Source organism: Papaver somniferum, chromosome 6 (genome assembly GCF_003573695.1).
Source record: "Papaver somniferum cultivar HN1 chromosome 6, ASM357369v1, whole genome shotgun sequence".
Classification (NCBI taxonomy): Eukaryota; Viridiplantae; Streptophyta; class Magnoliopsida; order Ranunculales; family Papaveraceae; genus Papaver; species Papaver somniferum.
The window spans coordinates 28,948,737-28,964,973 of record NC_039363.1 but is presented as its reverse complement, the minus strand read 5'-3'; the positions used below and the strand labels follow the sequence as shown (position 1 = coordinate 28,964,973).

At 35.9% G+C, this 16,237-nt stretch overlaps 1 long non-coding RNA gene across 4 annotated transcripts; it reads left to right on the top strand.

Moving 5' to 3' along the window:
• The first annotated feature begins 1,432 nt into the window (after positions 1-1,432).
• Positions 1,433-5,313, top strand: LOC113285568. Of its 4 annotated transcripts, XR_003328753.1 has the most exons (11): positions 1,433-1,562; positions 1,764-1,816; positions 1,917-2,317; positions 2,476-2,994; positions 3,110-3,236; positions 3,357-3,419; positions 3,699-3,937; positions 4,027-4,100; positions 4,211-4,306; positions 4,424-4,455; positions 4,539-5,048. It is a non-coding gene; the product is annotated as an uncharacterized LOC113285568 (long non-coding RNA). The 4 variants fall into 4 exon arrangements; XR_003328755.1 differs by lacking the exon at positions 4,539-5,048 and adding an exon at positions 5,075-5,313 and having other exon boundaries at positions 1,917-2,994; XR_003328754.1 differs by having other exon boundaries at positions 1,917-2,994; positions 3,832-3,937.
• The last annotated feature ends 10,924 nt before the right edge of the window (positions 5,314-16,237 follow it).

Genomic DNA, 16,237 nt, shown 5'->3' with positions numbered 1-16,237 from the left:
AAAGACGATGTCTGTCGTATTTAGGGTAGCTTGGATTTGGGTGGGATTTAGACACCCAACTGTAGAACCACCCAGATGACATCCCCTTAGACTCAGCTAGTCTGTATTTAATACACCTCCAAAAGAGTTGTCCCTTATCCTTAACTGGGCTCCAGATAGTGTTCTCCCATTAAATGGCAAGTTTGCCCTTTTCGCACAAATTGGGTGATTTCTTCTTCTTTTCCTCCGTGCGACTCCAAAATACCTAAAACACTCAAAACAAACGTAAAATACAAAATTCACAAGAAAAAATAGCAAAGAAAGCATAATTACTACATAGTAAATTAGGTGTTTTAGACACGTATCAAAACTTAGGTATTTATAGACCAAGAATGTTTGGACACCAAGGAATTTCCAAAACCGAATTATTCTCAAGATATGCAATAAATGCCCAAATTGGTTTTCACAATTCCTGGAAATGCTCTGTCCAATATTTTCCGAAATCTCTCAATTAAAAATATCCAATTAGTAAATGCACATTATTAATTTTTATTTTCTAGAGATATGCATTTAATTGCTGGTAATTAAAGCATATAAGACTAATAACCTTCATTAAAAGATTCTTAATTTATTTCGGATCGGGATATCCTTGAGTAATTAAGGAATATCTTTGAACAATAAAAGATAAGAGTTACTGTTCGTGTTCAAAGTATGATGACATCTTTCTTTTCTAAATCCTCTTTCATATTTTACAATCTTGGAATCGATTTTACCACACTTCCAAATAAGTTTAGAATTGGTTCATCTGTATTCCAAGACAACTATGTGATTGATCAATTATCAAATCACAATCATGGGTTCAATCGGTTCTACCAATAACCGAGATCGGTTATACCTTAATATGGATTACTTGTGATAGAACACACAAGTTACCAGGACCGGTTAAGTCAGTTACCAGGATCGGTTTCGTGAATTACCAGGACCGGTTACCATATACTCATGGTATTGCTTGTGATCGGTTACACAAGTCTCTAGGATCGGTTATACCAATTACCATGATCGGTTACACCAATTACAAGGATCGATTCACTACACCAAATTCCAGGATTCGTAACAGGAATTTGTAACGGCTTTATGACCGTTACAAAATTCTCGTTAAAAATGGCCGTTACAAAAAAATTCGTAACAGGCAGTGAGCGTTGCGAAATTCGTTACAGGAAACAGCCGTTACGGATTTTTTTGTAGGCGTGCCAGCCACATGCTTCGTCACACCTGGGTCGTAACACCTGGAGTCTGTGAGTGTGCCATTCACACGCGTACTATTGTGTTTCCACCCAAGAGGAGTAAAATTAGAGGATATTTCTCCCCATGCGTGTGCCATTCACATGCGTGATATTGCTTTTCCTCCCATGCCTTGGTGAATCGAGCAGATTAAAATTTTATTTCTTATTCTCTCGTCTCTCTTCTGCTCCTGCCTCTCTTCTTAGAAACCCTAGTATAACTTCATCTACGATAATCGACAGCCGAGAAAGCATCACAGAAACCTCTATATCATCTTCAATAATCTTCAATCATCGATCAGTGTAAGTTCATCATCATAAGTTTTTCGATTTTTAGGGTTTCATTTGTTTTTCAATCTTCTGTTTTCTAAGGTTTCATTTTATCTGTTTTTTTCTAATACGATTTGTTAATCTGTGAATATGTTAATCTAAAACGATTTGTTTCATCTGTGAATCAATTTTAGTCTTTCTTCTTCAATTAAATCTAATTCGATTTGTTTTTAGTGATTTCTTTTTAGGGTTTGAAGGACTTTGAAGAATTTATGCCAACTTAGAAGGTATAGTTTCAAAATATGAACTGATTTTAGGATTTTATGTTAATTTCTATTTTAGGATCTCAAATCTGAACCGATTTTAGGGTTTGTTTTATGATTTTAGGGTTTGTTTTAGTGATGGTGTTTCTGAGATGAAGATGGTGTTTGTAATCGATATGGGTTATGATTAATAGAAGATTAAGTGGAATGGGTATGAAGTAGGAACGATGATGGTGCTGTTATGCTATGAAATTGGTGGAAGAACAGGAAGGGAATCTGGTGTTGGTTTAATGGGTTCTGAGGATATGTACCGCATTGAATTATGGAGTTGGGAAGATTCAGAAGTTGTGAAGTTGAGAAAATTCAGAAGTTGTGGATGATTGGGTTGCAGCTGAACTGAAGTGCAGGGAAAGTATGGAATTGTGGAGTTGCTGCTGTGAGATGGATAAAGGATATAAAGGATAAGGAAATGGTGGTTCTGCTGAGAATGGTCTAGAATAAGGCAATGCCTTCCCTTCCACTTTGGTACAACCTTTTCCTTCCACTTTTTGTTTTAAGCTGCAACCATTAAACGCATGTTTCTTGTTTTAAGCTGCATCCGCTTTGGTGGTGCTTGAAGTGAAAATACTAATGATGTTGAGAAGAAATTAGGATGGGTTTTGTGTTGGTGGTGTATGGAACAGATGTTGATGCTGCTGAGTTTAGAGCAGAGAGTACAAGATAGGCGTGGGACTTCGGTTTTGAAGACTTGAAAGCTTAAGCGTCCCTGGTATGTATGTGTATCACTTAACCGGAGCTCGACTTGCTCATTGTAATTTTGCCGGACAACAATGGCTCACTCTATGTTATGGCGAGCCTCATCTTTTATTGAAACACCCTATCAGCTTAGACTTTTGATTGATTAGTCAAATGAATTATTTAATGGACATTTTGTACTGTATATGGGACTTGAAACGTATCTGTGAGACCGAACTTGGTCTTGTTTCCCAGTGTTGTCCGACGAAGCACGTCTTTAAGATGAGCAAGCAGTACCTGGACAATGTCGCCCTAAAGATAAATGTGAAGGTCGGTGGGCGCAACACTATTCTAGTTGATGCATTGTCAAGGCGCATACTGCTTGTCAGTGAACGCCCAACTATTATCTTTGGTATTGATGTGACCCATCCTCACCCGGGAGAGGATTCAAGCCCCTCCATGCTGCTGTAAGATTTTATTTACTAATTCACTCTATAGTTCACCCTTTGGTGACTCCTAATTTGTTCTAATTATTGACTTTTTTTTTTGTTGTACCTCTTACCCGGGTTGTGGACTCACAAGATTGGCCAGAAGTAACAAAGTATGCTGGTTTGGTGTGTGCTCAAGCCCATCGCCAAGAGTTGATTCAGGATCTGTTTAAAGTATGGCAGGATCCAGTTCGAGGAACTGTGACTGGAGGCATGGTTAAGTATGTGTATCTGCCTGTTGTGTTTCTACGTCTTCGTCATTTCAATTTGTCTCCTTTCGGGACCTGAATTGCATATTTGGTGTTTGTTTCGGCTAATTTTTTTATATTTTCATGAACTAGGGAACTTCTTATCTCTTTCCATAGAGCAACTGGATAGAAGCCTCAGCGTATTATATTTTACAGGTAATTTTGGTTTTCATAATGTAGCTAATTGGCTTATATCTACTGCCTTCTCTAGTTCTTTCTGATCCATTTTCTTCTTTCACGGATGGAGTAAGTGAGGGTCAGTTTTACCAATTTATACTCTATGAGCTTGATGTTATTCGCAAGGTAATGTGGTGTCCAATGTCAAGTTGCTAAATTTCTTTGGGGCAAAAGGTGTATAGATAGTAACTACCTCTTGTTAAGTCGAAGAATTTTATTTACTGTGTGAATAGCTGAGCAGTTGTAGTCCTCTTGCAGATACTTTTTACTGAATTCTTAAATTCTTTAACCTGTGCTCCTTGGGTTAAACAAATTATGTCCTGTTGAAGTCAAGCTAACTTGTCACTTTCTGTTCACACTGGCTTGTGCTTCCTTGGAGCCGAACTATCAGCCACCTGTTACATTTGTTGTGGTTCAAAAACGTCATCACACAAGGTTGTTTGCAAATAACCATAGCGATCGTCAAACAATTGACATGAGTGGAAACATTTTACCAGGTAAAATAATATGGGTCTTCTTTTGTTGTGGTTGACTCAATATGACGTGTTAATCCTGGGAAGCTTTTAACAGAATCGTTGTTTTGCAGGAACTGTGGTAGATTCCAAGATCTGTCATCCTACTGAGTTTGACTTTTACCTCTGCAGTCATACTGATATTCAGGTATAGATGTTTTTCTTGGTTTATGCTACTCGTATGAATTTTTTGTATGAGCATGGTGCCTTTGTTACGAACGATTTATGAAATTTGTGTGATGTGATTAATCAATGCAGGGCACAAGTCGTTCCAGCTCACTATCACGTGTTATGGGATGAGAACAAGTTTACTGCCGATGGGCTCCACTACCTCACAAATAATCTCTGCTACACGTAAGCGATGTCTTTTCTTTAATGTTAAGCGATGTCTTTTCTTTGATGTTCAGTCACTGCTTACTCTTATTATTATCTACCTGCCTGATCTTCTCTATTATGTTTATTTTTTTGCAGCTATGCGAGATGCACTCGATCTGTTTCGATTGGTTAGTTTACTAAACTTTAAATGCTGTCTTTCCGTACTTTTATCATCCAGTTATCACTAATTTTTGTTCTATGCTAAAATTAGTTTGAGCCGCCCTAGTGAGCTTCAATCCCACGCACTTGAGCAAGTCAATTTATCTCCTGATTTCCATGGAATTTTTTCGGCTGTTAGTAGTGTATGGATCTACTCTAGTTCTAAACTAGTACGCTACAAATTGGATGTTCCTACCATGTTGAAAAAAGCAGAAAATAACCCCACTAATTTGACTTGTAAGGTGAAGGCATCATTATTTGTCGTTGGTTTCTTTTCTGAGTTATCAGAGGATTTTGCGTCTATTGTCTTGGAAGTGATGATTAACATGATAACTTCGTCAAAAACAACTCCGAGTTTAAAACTAGTTGGAGCTTGCAGATTAACTTGTATGGGGACTTCATTATCACTTGCAAACAGAGCTTACAAGTTCTGAAATTTTTCCACTTCATTTTTTGTAATGGCCATGCTACTGTCATTAACTTATTGAGAGTTAGAAATTATAACTATATGTTCTGAAACCTATATGTTTGTACCCCGATTAACTTTGGGTACAATATCTTCTGAAACCTATATGTTCTTGATTTCAGTTCATTGCAATACGTTGGTGACAGTCTATACGCTCCTTTGCTATTATCATCCAGTGTTAAGTGCATTTTCTCTGAGCTTGCGTTTGCTGTGACAGAGAATGAATGTAAAAGAGTGTTTAGGTACTTACTAGAATTTGATACTTAACCTGATTTTTTTGGTACTTAGAAGAATTTGTGTTCTTTCATTGATTTAATGTTGATGTGAAGTGAATGAATGTTTATATGAATTGATTGAAGTATTTTTGAATGTGGATGAGATGAAGGATTTATGCAGGTAATTTTTATTTTTAATTCTGGCTTCTTTCCGGCCGAATATGAACTGCAGGTTAACATCGACCTGGTCAAAATTGGTCAGTGTTGACTAATTTTGACCAGGTCAATGTTGACTGGCAGTAGTTTTTTTCAGTTACAAAAAAATTCATAATAGCTTCAAGATGTTACGACCACGTTGTTACAAAAACTTCGTAACGGCCCTCAGCTGTTATCACGTGTCATTTCGTAACGGACGCAGCTGTTACTAACGCCGTTACAACCAAGATTCGTAACGGTTGCGATGCCGTTACAAAAAATGTAACACCCACTTTTGAAACAGGCAACAGCCGTTACAATCCGTTTTAGTAACGGCTCATCTCTGTTACTAATCCCAGAATTTAGTGTAGTGATCACACAATACTTTTGTGATCGGTCACACCAATTACTAGGATCGGTCACACCAATTACTTAGGATCGGTTGCACTAATTAGTCAAAACTAGTCATACCAAATCATAATTCCGGCATTGTGATTAGTTATGCCAAGATACATAACAAGTCATGATCGGTTCTACTAACTCACACATATTGGTAATCCAAAGATATGCAATGAATAACAATACCAATAAGCCTAGCGATTTCCCTTTCGATTCATAAAACAAGTTCATGAATGTACTTCTTTTAAACAAATGTAAACATTGTTTCCTAGGATGAAATCTTCACCTTTACCCATACACATAATCACAATAGCATTCATACGATTATGTCGATGTCATATCTACTAAGTTCAAAAGATAAGCGTTATACTTCATAGTCTAATTCCTTAACACTATGATCATATGATCATGTCCCACTACTAGAGTAAAATATCATTCACAGCTTCGCAGTTATGTTTTCAATATAGCATGACTTGAAAGATACGTTAGGAATGAAACAGTTCAAGTCAATATTACTAACCTCAAGAGGAATGATGATGTCGTCGTTGTAGCTCGTTACTTCTTCACATTCTTCAGGTCTTCGAGTAATACTTGTATGTCTCATATTCCTAGACTTTCTTGTCTAACCTATACGAAGTTGTCTCTACTACATAATCAAGCGACTCTTAGATGAGTTTTGATTCACTAAAATATAATAACCAAACTTGACATACCAACGCTTGGTGGGTTCAACCGAGCTATGCTCTAACAATCCCCCCATTTGTCAATTTTAGTGACAAAACTCTTAATACGTATGGATAAACAAATTACAAGAATTCATTATACATATGCTTGATTCCAAGTTTCAACAATACAAAAACCTTCATATATTCAATTTATAAATGTCGTTGTTGACATTTGAATAACAAAGCTTATACTCCCCCTAAAGGTAAGATAGGTAAACTTTCAATCCGAACATCTTTGTTATTTCTACTTTTTGTAGTCCAAATAACTACAATAACAATATGATATGTTGCTCCCCCTTAGTCAATGCTTTACTCTTTCGTTTAAATATAACATTTAAGCACAATTATCCTTACCTTAGTGATTGTAAATCACTTGTTTACTCCATATATTTATCCCAATTTTTGTCACAAAATGACAAAGGTTCGAGTAAATAAAGATCAAACCGAAAGGATCTTACAAATCTAAAAGAATTGTACAACCTATAAGAGTTAAGCACGAAGGTTTCACATACCACTTTATATAACCAATATTAAAACCGAAACTACAAGTAATTTAGTTTTAATATGTTATCAAGGAAACAATTGCCCGAAGCAATTTTCCCTAATAGTTTAACATATTGACTAAGAAACTTAGTTCCCTTGTTAAATCGATTGTAAACATACAATCGCTTAGTTCGATAAGACCAAAATAAAGACCAGAATTAACTTTATTTTTCTCATCAGGTTATAATTATTCAGATAATAACTTAGAAATTTCTCTTTAGACAAGAAAAGTACTAGGTTAGTTAACTAGTATTTCTTGTCAAGGCATTCGATTAGACTTGAATAACCAAATCCTTCTATTTAATAAGTCTAACTAAGATCAGAATTAACTTAATTTCTCTTATCCGGAATCGAATTGGACTAAACAAATGATCCCTTATTTTGTTACACCATAAAAATACATACAAACCAAAATAAATTGACTTGCACAATTATTTTCTTAACCGGAAGCAATTGAAACAAACATAGACATTATAGCACCGCAATTGCACCGAAATTTCGTTAAGCAAAAACACTTGATATCAAACAATAAAGAAGATACCAACAAATAAGCCAAATAAATCGACACAGTTTTTCTTAACCGGAAACAATTGAATCACACATACACATCCATACACACATAATGGAATATATATTAATTGTACCGAAATTTTCTTAAGCAAAATCAAAATATATGCAATATAAGCAGGCTTTTCTTAAACATGAAAACTATTAACTAAAAAACTCGTTACCTCAGATTCCGCATCCTCTTCTCCAAAAATATATCATTAAGCGCAAGTTCAAGTTAGAACTCTCCCCCAGTATGTTGTCATCCTCTTGAAAGACCAAAAGAACAACAACAAAGAGCAACCTTTACCATAGAAAGGTTGAATCGGTTTTAACTAATGCGTGCCAATAGCAAAAGTTGAAAACCCGAAATACATATGTTTATGCTAAACACAACTTATGTAGACACAGATTGATTCAACACATTGTGACTTTTTACATGAGTTTCAATCGGAACACCTTATGATACTTTGATAAAGCCTACCAACATGGGCTAGAACTTAAACCCACTAAATCAAAAAGTCACACAAACCATAAGGGTTCACATCATGTGAGATCGAATATTAAGGTTATGAAAATCGAAGTCAGACATCCCATAAACCGAAAAAACATAGCAATAATATAGATATTCAAGCACAAGCTATGTAATCGAAAACTATCACAAGAAAAATTATACAATGTTTGATAGTTTTATTCAAAAATAGACCTTATACAATAATCGAAATAAATCAAAAACTGATGTCTATGTTTCTTGGATTAAGCATTACAACATATAGCTTAATGATGTAGTTTTTAAAGTGATAAGTAGAAGTTCGTTCAAAGACTTGTAAAGATTTGATTTCAGACTTAATTTTGGTTTCACTTAATGTTACGAGAGACTGGGACTCAGGATTCCACCAATAAATCCATTCATGCGATTCATATAATTATTCTAGACAATTATAGCTCAAATAGAATATCGACTCTGTTTCTTTGCCAAGGTAGATTTTTGAAAAGAAACGACTATAAATCTAAAGCATGGGATATCAAAAGACTTAACCTAAGTATAACCCATCAATTGAAATCACAACCGTTCAATAAAAACCATAAAATAATTAATAATCCATGCAAAGGTCATGAAATAATTAAATATAATTACCACATGTATGAAATATGGCTTCCTCCGTCATCCCAGTGTTGGGGTTTAGCTCATGATGTCGTACAAACTCTCAAAAGATAGAAACATGGCTCAAAGAGTGTTTAAAGATGGAAGTATAAGGAAAATCACCAAAACATATCAATTTCAACGTTTATATGCGTGGCAGATCGACGGTTACTAACGATACATAAGATGTAAGACTGCTGGGAACGATACTATGTGTGTCGTGGATAAACCACACTTTTCTGCGACTGACTTGGGTCGTCCAATGTTCTTCAGCTTCGTCTTCTTCTTCCTGCTGCTGCAACTTTCTTTGCAGCGTGATTTCTTCGTACCAAAGCCTCCTCTAAAACTACGTAAAGGCCCCAAACTCCCCAACACCCTCCTTTGAACCTCCCAACTCCTTTTATATACTTCACAGGGTCATTAAATCCCGAGAACACCCCTGTTTTTCTTCTTTTCCAAGTTCCGGCAAGTTTGGTTATTATTTCCTTTTTCTCTTCTCACGCCGCTTTCTGTTTGATGCAAACTCTTCTAAAAATGTCAGTAAATCTTGCATAGTATATTCTTTATTAATCTCACCACATTCTTTCCAAAAATACAGCAAAGATATCCCGTGATATTAAACCTCTTGTGTTTTATCCCAACTCGACAACTACTGCTCTTTTTTCGAATTTGGCCGCCTTACCTTCCCTATTTAATATTTACACGTCACTCCCAATCCAAATCAGAGAAAATCTCCGACCAAATCTCGCTGGAAATCCTCGCAGTTCAACATCCATTTTCCCGTGAAAGTCTCACTCTCTGGTTTGATACAACTCGGTGTACATCCTTGCTTTATCGAATCTAAAGCACTTTGAATCCCTGTTTAGCCGTTATAGGATAATACCAATCAAAAAAAAAACCAAATCCGTCTCAAACTCTTCAAAATCATGTCCAGAGAAAACGCAGGAATAACCAGGTCTTCCCGCCAGTTTTTATTTTCAAACAAAAGAGAAGATGACCTCCCCCTATCCAGACCGGGGTGCATTTAGCCATTGGAGTGTATATAGCAGTGAGGTGCCCCTTAGTAATTTAAGTTCCCCTTATCCAAACTGAGAGTCAGAATAGTAATTTTCTCCCACGAGCGCAAATACCACTTTTCGAGCCAATTTTCCCGCAAAAGCTTATTTCTCCAAAAACACCTACAAAGACACAAAAATCCATAATAAATACAAAATCGAGCACTAACAATATATACAATTGAGATTATATCAGACATAAAAATGTGTCTGTCAAATACCCCCAAACTTATTATTTTCTAGTCCTCGAGCAAATCAAATCTAGAAAATAAAATCCTAACTCACTGTCGTAGGCATCGTCGATTGCATTTAGCGTATGCAATAAGCCTTTAAACCCCTAGATTTCCCTAGTGGCGGAGTGTTGTCTCTGGAGGGCTTACCAGAGGTATACCCATAAAACCTTTATACTCCAGACCCTAGCTATCTACACAGAACCTTGGAAGGCACTAAAGAATCTCCTTGGTTGGCATACTTATTGACTACAGGAGGAAGTACCCTGATGCGAAATTCCAATTGTTGTACACGAGTTCGCACTCAAGCATACTAAAATTCATATGAAGTGACAGAGCTCTACTCAGATAGTCGCACTATGGACATCAATATTCGGAGTCAAAACTAATCACATGGAGATATCAAGAAGATGGATATAGAAAAACATAGATGGTTTTGATGTTTACTAAGTGAACGGTGTTTCTCATATCTGTCTGAAGGCCTCCGCAAAAATGAACCTATCCTAATGGACTGAGATACTAGTCTGACTAATATCAACACACTGGCATATACAAGGGAACCAATGATTGATAATCCTAACTCTAGGTCAACACAACTGGCATATACAAGGGTTCCAGTGGTCGACTTTATTGAATTTATTCCAGTTGGTCTGATGGTCTGGTCTCTTTTTTTTTTTTTGTATCTCAATCACTCTAATTCACCCTAGCATTGTAACAACTTGAATCCTGAGCCCCACCTAATCACTTAGAGAAACATAGTTTAAAAACAAAACAAAATAAAAACAGAAGTGAAAAGGACTCAACGAGATATGGTGAAACTATCATGTTATTTCTAACACCTGAGCTCTGTGCTTTATGAATAGACTCTTTAGATGTTGCCACCTAGTCAGATTGGTTCCTCAACTCCTACAACCAAAATGCTTCCATCCACTTAGATTGGTTAGTCCCATCCTTAATAGGGATAAATTTCTAGGCTCTGGAGTTTAATTGTGCAACTAAAAAGTTTCTCCTATACCCCCAAACTTAAATCTAACATTGTCCTCAATGTTCTAAAGATCAAATTAAAAACATGAACAAGAAGAAACTGTTACCATTTGAAGCAAAAGAGATAAGGAAAGATATTACCGTGTTGCATGAGAATGGGTTACCTCCCAAGAAGTGCTAAGATTAACGTCTTCATCCAGACTAAGAAAATATTAGTCACCTCATAGAATCATAAAGTAATAGCCGAAATATCTGTGGGTCATCAAAACCAAATAGAGCTATCACAAGTAAAAGGAATCTGCAACATGCCAAGAAAATGAACAAATAAAGCACACCCTTGTCTAGTTTCCTGTTTAAGACAACTACATCTAGCTGCGGTTCAGGTTCAGGTTCTATAACTGGGTCCAAATAAAGTATTTTCATGGGTTGCGTTTCCTCATAGGTTAGATCCAAATGTTCTGGTTCTAAAGTCTGGAAAAACTCAAATAAAAACTTAGAAGCACATAATAATAACCTGAATAATTGAGGATCCTCTAAATCAATCAGATTTGACTTACACAGCTGACCACAATGAGAGTGGTGATCTTCCTCAAACAAGTATGTCGACCTTAATCTCCTAAAGTAATTAGGTTTAGTCTCAAAACTTAATATTCGACACATTTGAAAATCAAACATTCCCACATTTGGAAGAAAAATATTTGGTGGGAAAACAAAGTCAATCTGGGTATTATAGCCTGGGTAAACCACATCAACCAGAGGATGGGTTTCTAATAACTGAAATTTCTTGTGGACATCACTAGGTTCAGGATAACGTGTATGAAGATAATCTTGTAAAATGGTTGAGGCACATATGTCAAGTCCCAAGTGAGGGACCTTTCTAAGAGTTAAATCACATGGAGAAAGACAATCACCCCCAAACTTAGAGTTTTCAGTGTCTCTAGAAAGACTAGTCACAACTTCCCTAATTTCAAGGTCATCTAATTCATGAAAATGGTCAATTGATTCTTCTAATTCGGGTACATCCTCACTCATCTCGACGAGTTCATTTTCTTTTTCTAAGTCTATTGTTTCTAAATCGCTAGACTCAAAATATACTCGTTCCTCTAAACCATTATTAGCTTCGTAATCAAAAGGAAAAACTACATCGTCTAAAACGGGGGTATCTCTAGTCAAATCCTCGTCCTTTTGAATAGGTGAATAATTATTAAAATTATTTGGATTTGAACTAGAAATAATATTTATTAAGCTCAGTTGGAGTAGCAAATTCCTGATCACTATGCCTATTTATTTCAAATTCTTCATCAACACTATCCTCATCATAATCATTATAATAACATGAAAATGGTTGAACCTCATCTAAACAACAAGTAGTGTTACCAATTATATCCTCGTCATCTTGATTATGCAAATAACTATCCTCGTTTTCAAGGGTATTATTGGAGACACTGTATTGAAAATTAAGATTATTTCGAGCAATTCTTTCGTTCTTCTCATCTATCAGCTTGAGGGATTCCTCTATAGAAAGTTTTCTTTCGTCATAAACTAAGTTATTCATCTCAACTATCCTACGTGTCGACTCTTCTAATTTCCTGAGAGACTCTTCTAAAGGAGAAATATAAGAATTTTTCTCATATGACCGGTGCGGATGTGGATAGTAATTAGGATCACCATAGTATGGACCATAATCTTCAAAAGGCTGATGTTCCCAACCACTACTCACACTATGATCAAAGTAGTAACGTCCATTTTGAAACTCAATCGGATATTCGTTGTATTGGCTTTATAATACCATTTCGATATTCTACTGCAGGGGTGTGAGTTGTCACACAAAATAAAACCCACTGACAAGGGATTCGTGGGTGGATAGAGTCTTACCTCCCGTACCAGACGGGCGATGAACCGTTGAAGTCGACTCAGGCCACCGACTCCAATGTCAGTGTACGAACCCGAGGGGTCGAGACAGTATCGTAACTGTCGTCCTTCCCTGCAAACAGTTTATTTTTAATTTTTAACCCTTCCTTAGGGTTTCAAAATAATAATAATGTCCAGTCCAAAAATAAAGTCCAAAAATAAAAATGTCCAAAAAGGAAAAGAAAAATTACAAAAATAAAATCCTATTTACAGTTTTTAAAAATAAACAAAATAACTATATACAAAATCTTTTTCTTCACTCCTTTCGGATTCCTCTTTTTTTTCCTTCTTTGGCGATGCTTTCCTTTTATAGCACTTTTTCTTTCCTTGTAGCTTCGCTCCAAATCTGAAAAGAATCGAAAAATGCCAAAACGCGTAAAAAAGAACAAAAAATAATAAAAATAAAAATAAACTTAAAACAAATCTAAATACAAATCCGCGTCGGCGGCACCAAAAATTGATGTAGTTTTTAAAGTGATAAGTAGAAGTTCGTTCAAAGACTTGTAAAGATTTGATTTCAGACTTAATTTTGGTTTCACTTAATGTTACGAGAGACTGGGACTCAGGATTCCACCAATAAATCCATTCATGCGATTCATATAGTTATTCTAGACAATTATAGCTCAAATAGAATATCGACTCTGTTTCTTTGCCAAGGTAGATTTTTGAAAAGCAACGACTATAAATCTAAAGCATGGGATATCAAAAGACTTAACCTAAGTATAACCCATCAATTGAAATCACAACCGTTCAATAAAAACCATAAAACAATTAATAATCCATGCAAAGGTCATGAAATAATTAAATATAATTACCACACGTATGAAATATGGCTTCCTCCGTCATCCCAGTGTTGGGGTTTAGCTCATGATGTCGTACAAACTCTCAAAAGATAGAAACATGGCTCAAAGAGTGTTTAAAGATGGAAGTACAAGGAAAATCACCAAAACAGATCAATTGCAACGTTTATATGCATGGCAGATCGACTGTTACTAACGATACATAAGATGTAAGACTGTTGGGAACGATACTATGTGTGTCGTGGATAAACCACACTTTTCTGCGACTGACTTGGGTCGTCCAATGTTCTTCAGCTTCGTCTTCTTCTTCCTGCTGCTGCAACTTTCTCTGCAGCGTGATTTCTTCGTACCAGAGCCTCCTCTAAAACTACGTAAAGGCCCCAAACTCCCCAACACCCTCCTTTGAACCTCCCAACTCCTTTTATATACTTCACAGGGTCATTAAATCCCGAGAACACCCCTGTTTTTCTTCTTTTCCAAGTTTCGGCAAGTTTGGTTATTATTTCCTTTTTCTCTTCTCACGCCGCTTTCTGTTTGATGCAAACTCTTCTAAAAATATCAGTAAATCTTGCAGAGTATATTCTCTTCCAATCTCACCAAATTCTTTCCAAAAATACAGCAAATATATCCCGTGATATTAAACCTCCTGTGTTTTATCCCAACTCGACAACTACTGCTCTTTTTTCGAATCTGGCCGCCTTACCTTCCCTATTTAATCTTTACACGTCACTCCCAATCCAAATCAGAGAAAATCCCCGACCAAATCTCGCTGGAAATCCTCGCAGTTCAACAACCATTTTCCCGTGAAAGTCTCACTCTCTGGTATGATACAACTCGGTGTACATCCTTGCTTTATCGAATCTAAAGCACTTAGAATCCCTGTTTAGCCGTTATAGGATAATACCAATCAAAAACAAAACCAAATCCGTCTCAAACTCTTCAAAATCATGTCCAGAGAATACGCAGGAATAACCAGGTCTTCCCGCCAGTTTTTATTTTCAAACAAAGAGAAGATGACCTCCCCCTATCCAGACTGGGGTGCATTTAGCCATTGCAGTGTATATAGCAGTGTGGTTCCCCTTAGTAATTGAAGTGCCCCTTACCCAAACTGAGAGTCCGAATAGTAATTTTCTTACTCGAGCGCAAATACCACTTTTCGAGCCAATTTTCCCGCAAAAGCTTATTTCTCCAAAAACACCTACAAAGACACAAAAAGCCATAATAAATACAAAATCGAGCACTAACAATATATACAATTGAGATTATATCAGACACAAAAATGTGTCTATCACTTAATCCTTAAAAGTGCTCTGATTATTTACTGAAGTTTCTTCAGCGTTCAAGTTCTTGAGTCTTCTCTTTTCTTTCAGATGATTGAGTCTCCTCTTCAAGAGATTCACCTCCACAATCAACTTCAAAAGATTTGACTCGAGCCACTTCTCTTCTTTACAAAAGCTTCCAATTGTTCTTGAGCAATTTCGAAATCTCTTATTAAAAAGAACATAAGCTTAAGTGATATTTGGTTCCTCTTATGTTCCATTGAGAAGTAGCACTTAATCTCTGTGGAAAGACATGTTTCAAGCTTCTGTAATTGTGAATCAATATCAATAGTATTTTCACTCATCTTGAACCGCAGACTAGAAGTAGAAAAAGAATCGGTTCAAAAGATGTATTTTATATTTCAAATAAAACTTGGTCTCCGATTTTTCAGAATACCTAATAGGGTATTTTATTTGAATAAAATCCGTGAAAATATACACTTTCGGAAATAAAATCAGTAAGGTTTTTCCGAAACATTATTGTCAAGAGAGTCCAAATATTCCTTGAACAATATTATCATGAACTTTTCAAAGATCGAAAGTATTTTTCTATAAATAGAAAAGGTATTCCATAACTAGAAAAATACTTTTTGATTTTCATGATTGAGTATAGTATTATACGTTTCTCATATTCCAGTGCTCTTTTAAGAACTTCCCATTTATTTAAATCGAGCACAAATTTGGGAAATTTCGATCAACAAACTTAGTTGTTGATGTGAGAACTTGATGGCTCATCTTTGTTTGTAGAATATGTTCCATCATGATATTTTCAGACATCTTCCTTTTGAAACTATTCCAAGAATAGGCTTCTTTTATTAAGTCGCAACTTGAGTGATCTGATTCAACAAAAGGATCAGTGCGATGAACAGGATCATAAGTGTGACAAGAATTTTTTTGAGTCACGAATTGAACAGAACTCTTATATCGACCCGAAAAATTCTTGGAATATGACAACATCTTTTGATGAGATTGTTTCCTTGATTCCGATTTGGACAGTTGATCAACAACAAAACATCATGGTTTGAAATCATTTGTTTGAGTGCATTTATGCTGATCTTTCCACAGTCAGTAAGATAACCCTTATCACAATAAATAACTGTTTTTCTTGACCGGATATTAGTCATAGGATTATCCCTTGAAACACATCTCTTTTGATTCTTGCAATTGGTAAGTGATAAGCATGTAAATGCTACATATTATACCCATATTTATATTAGCT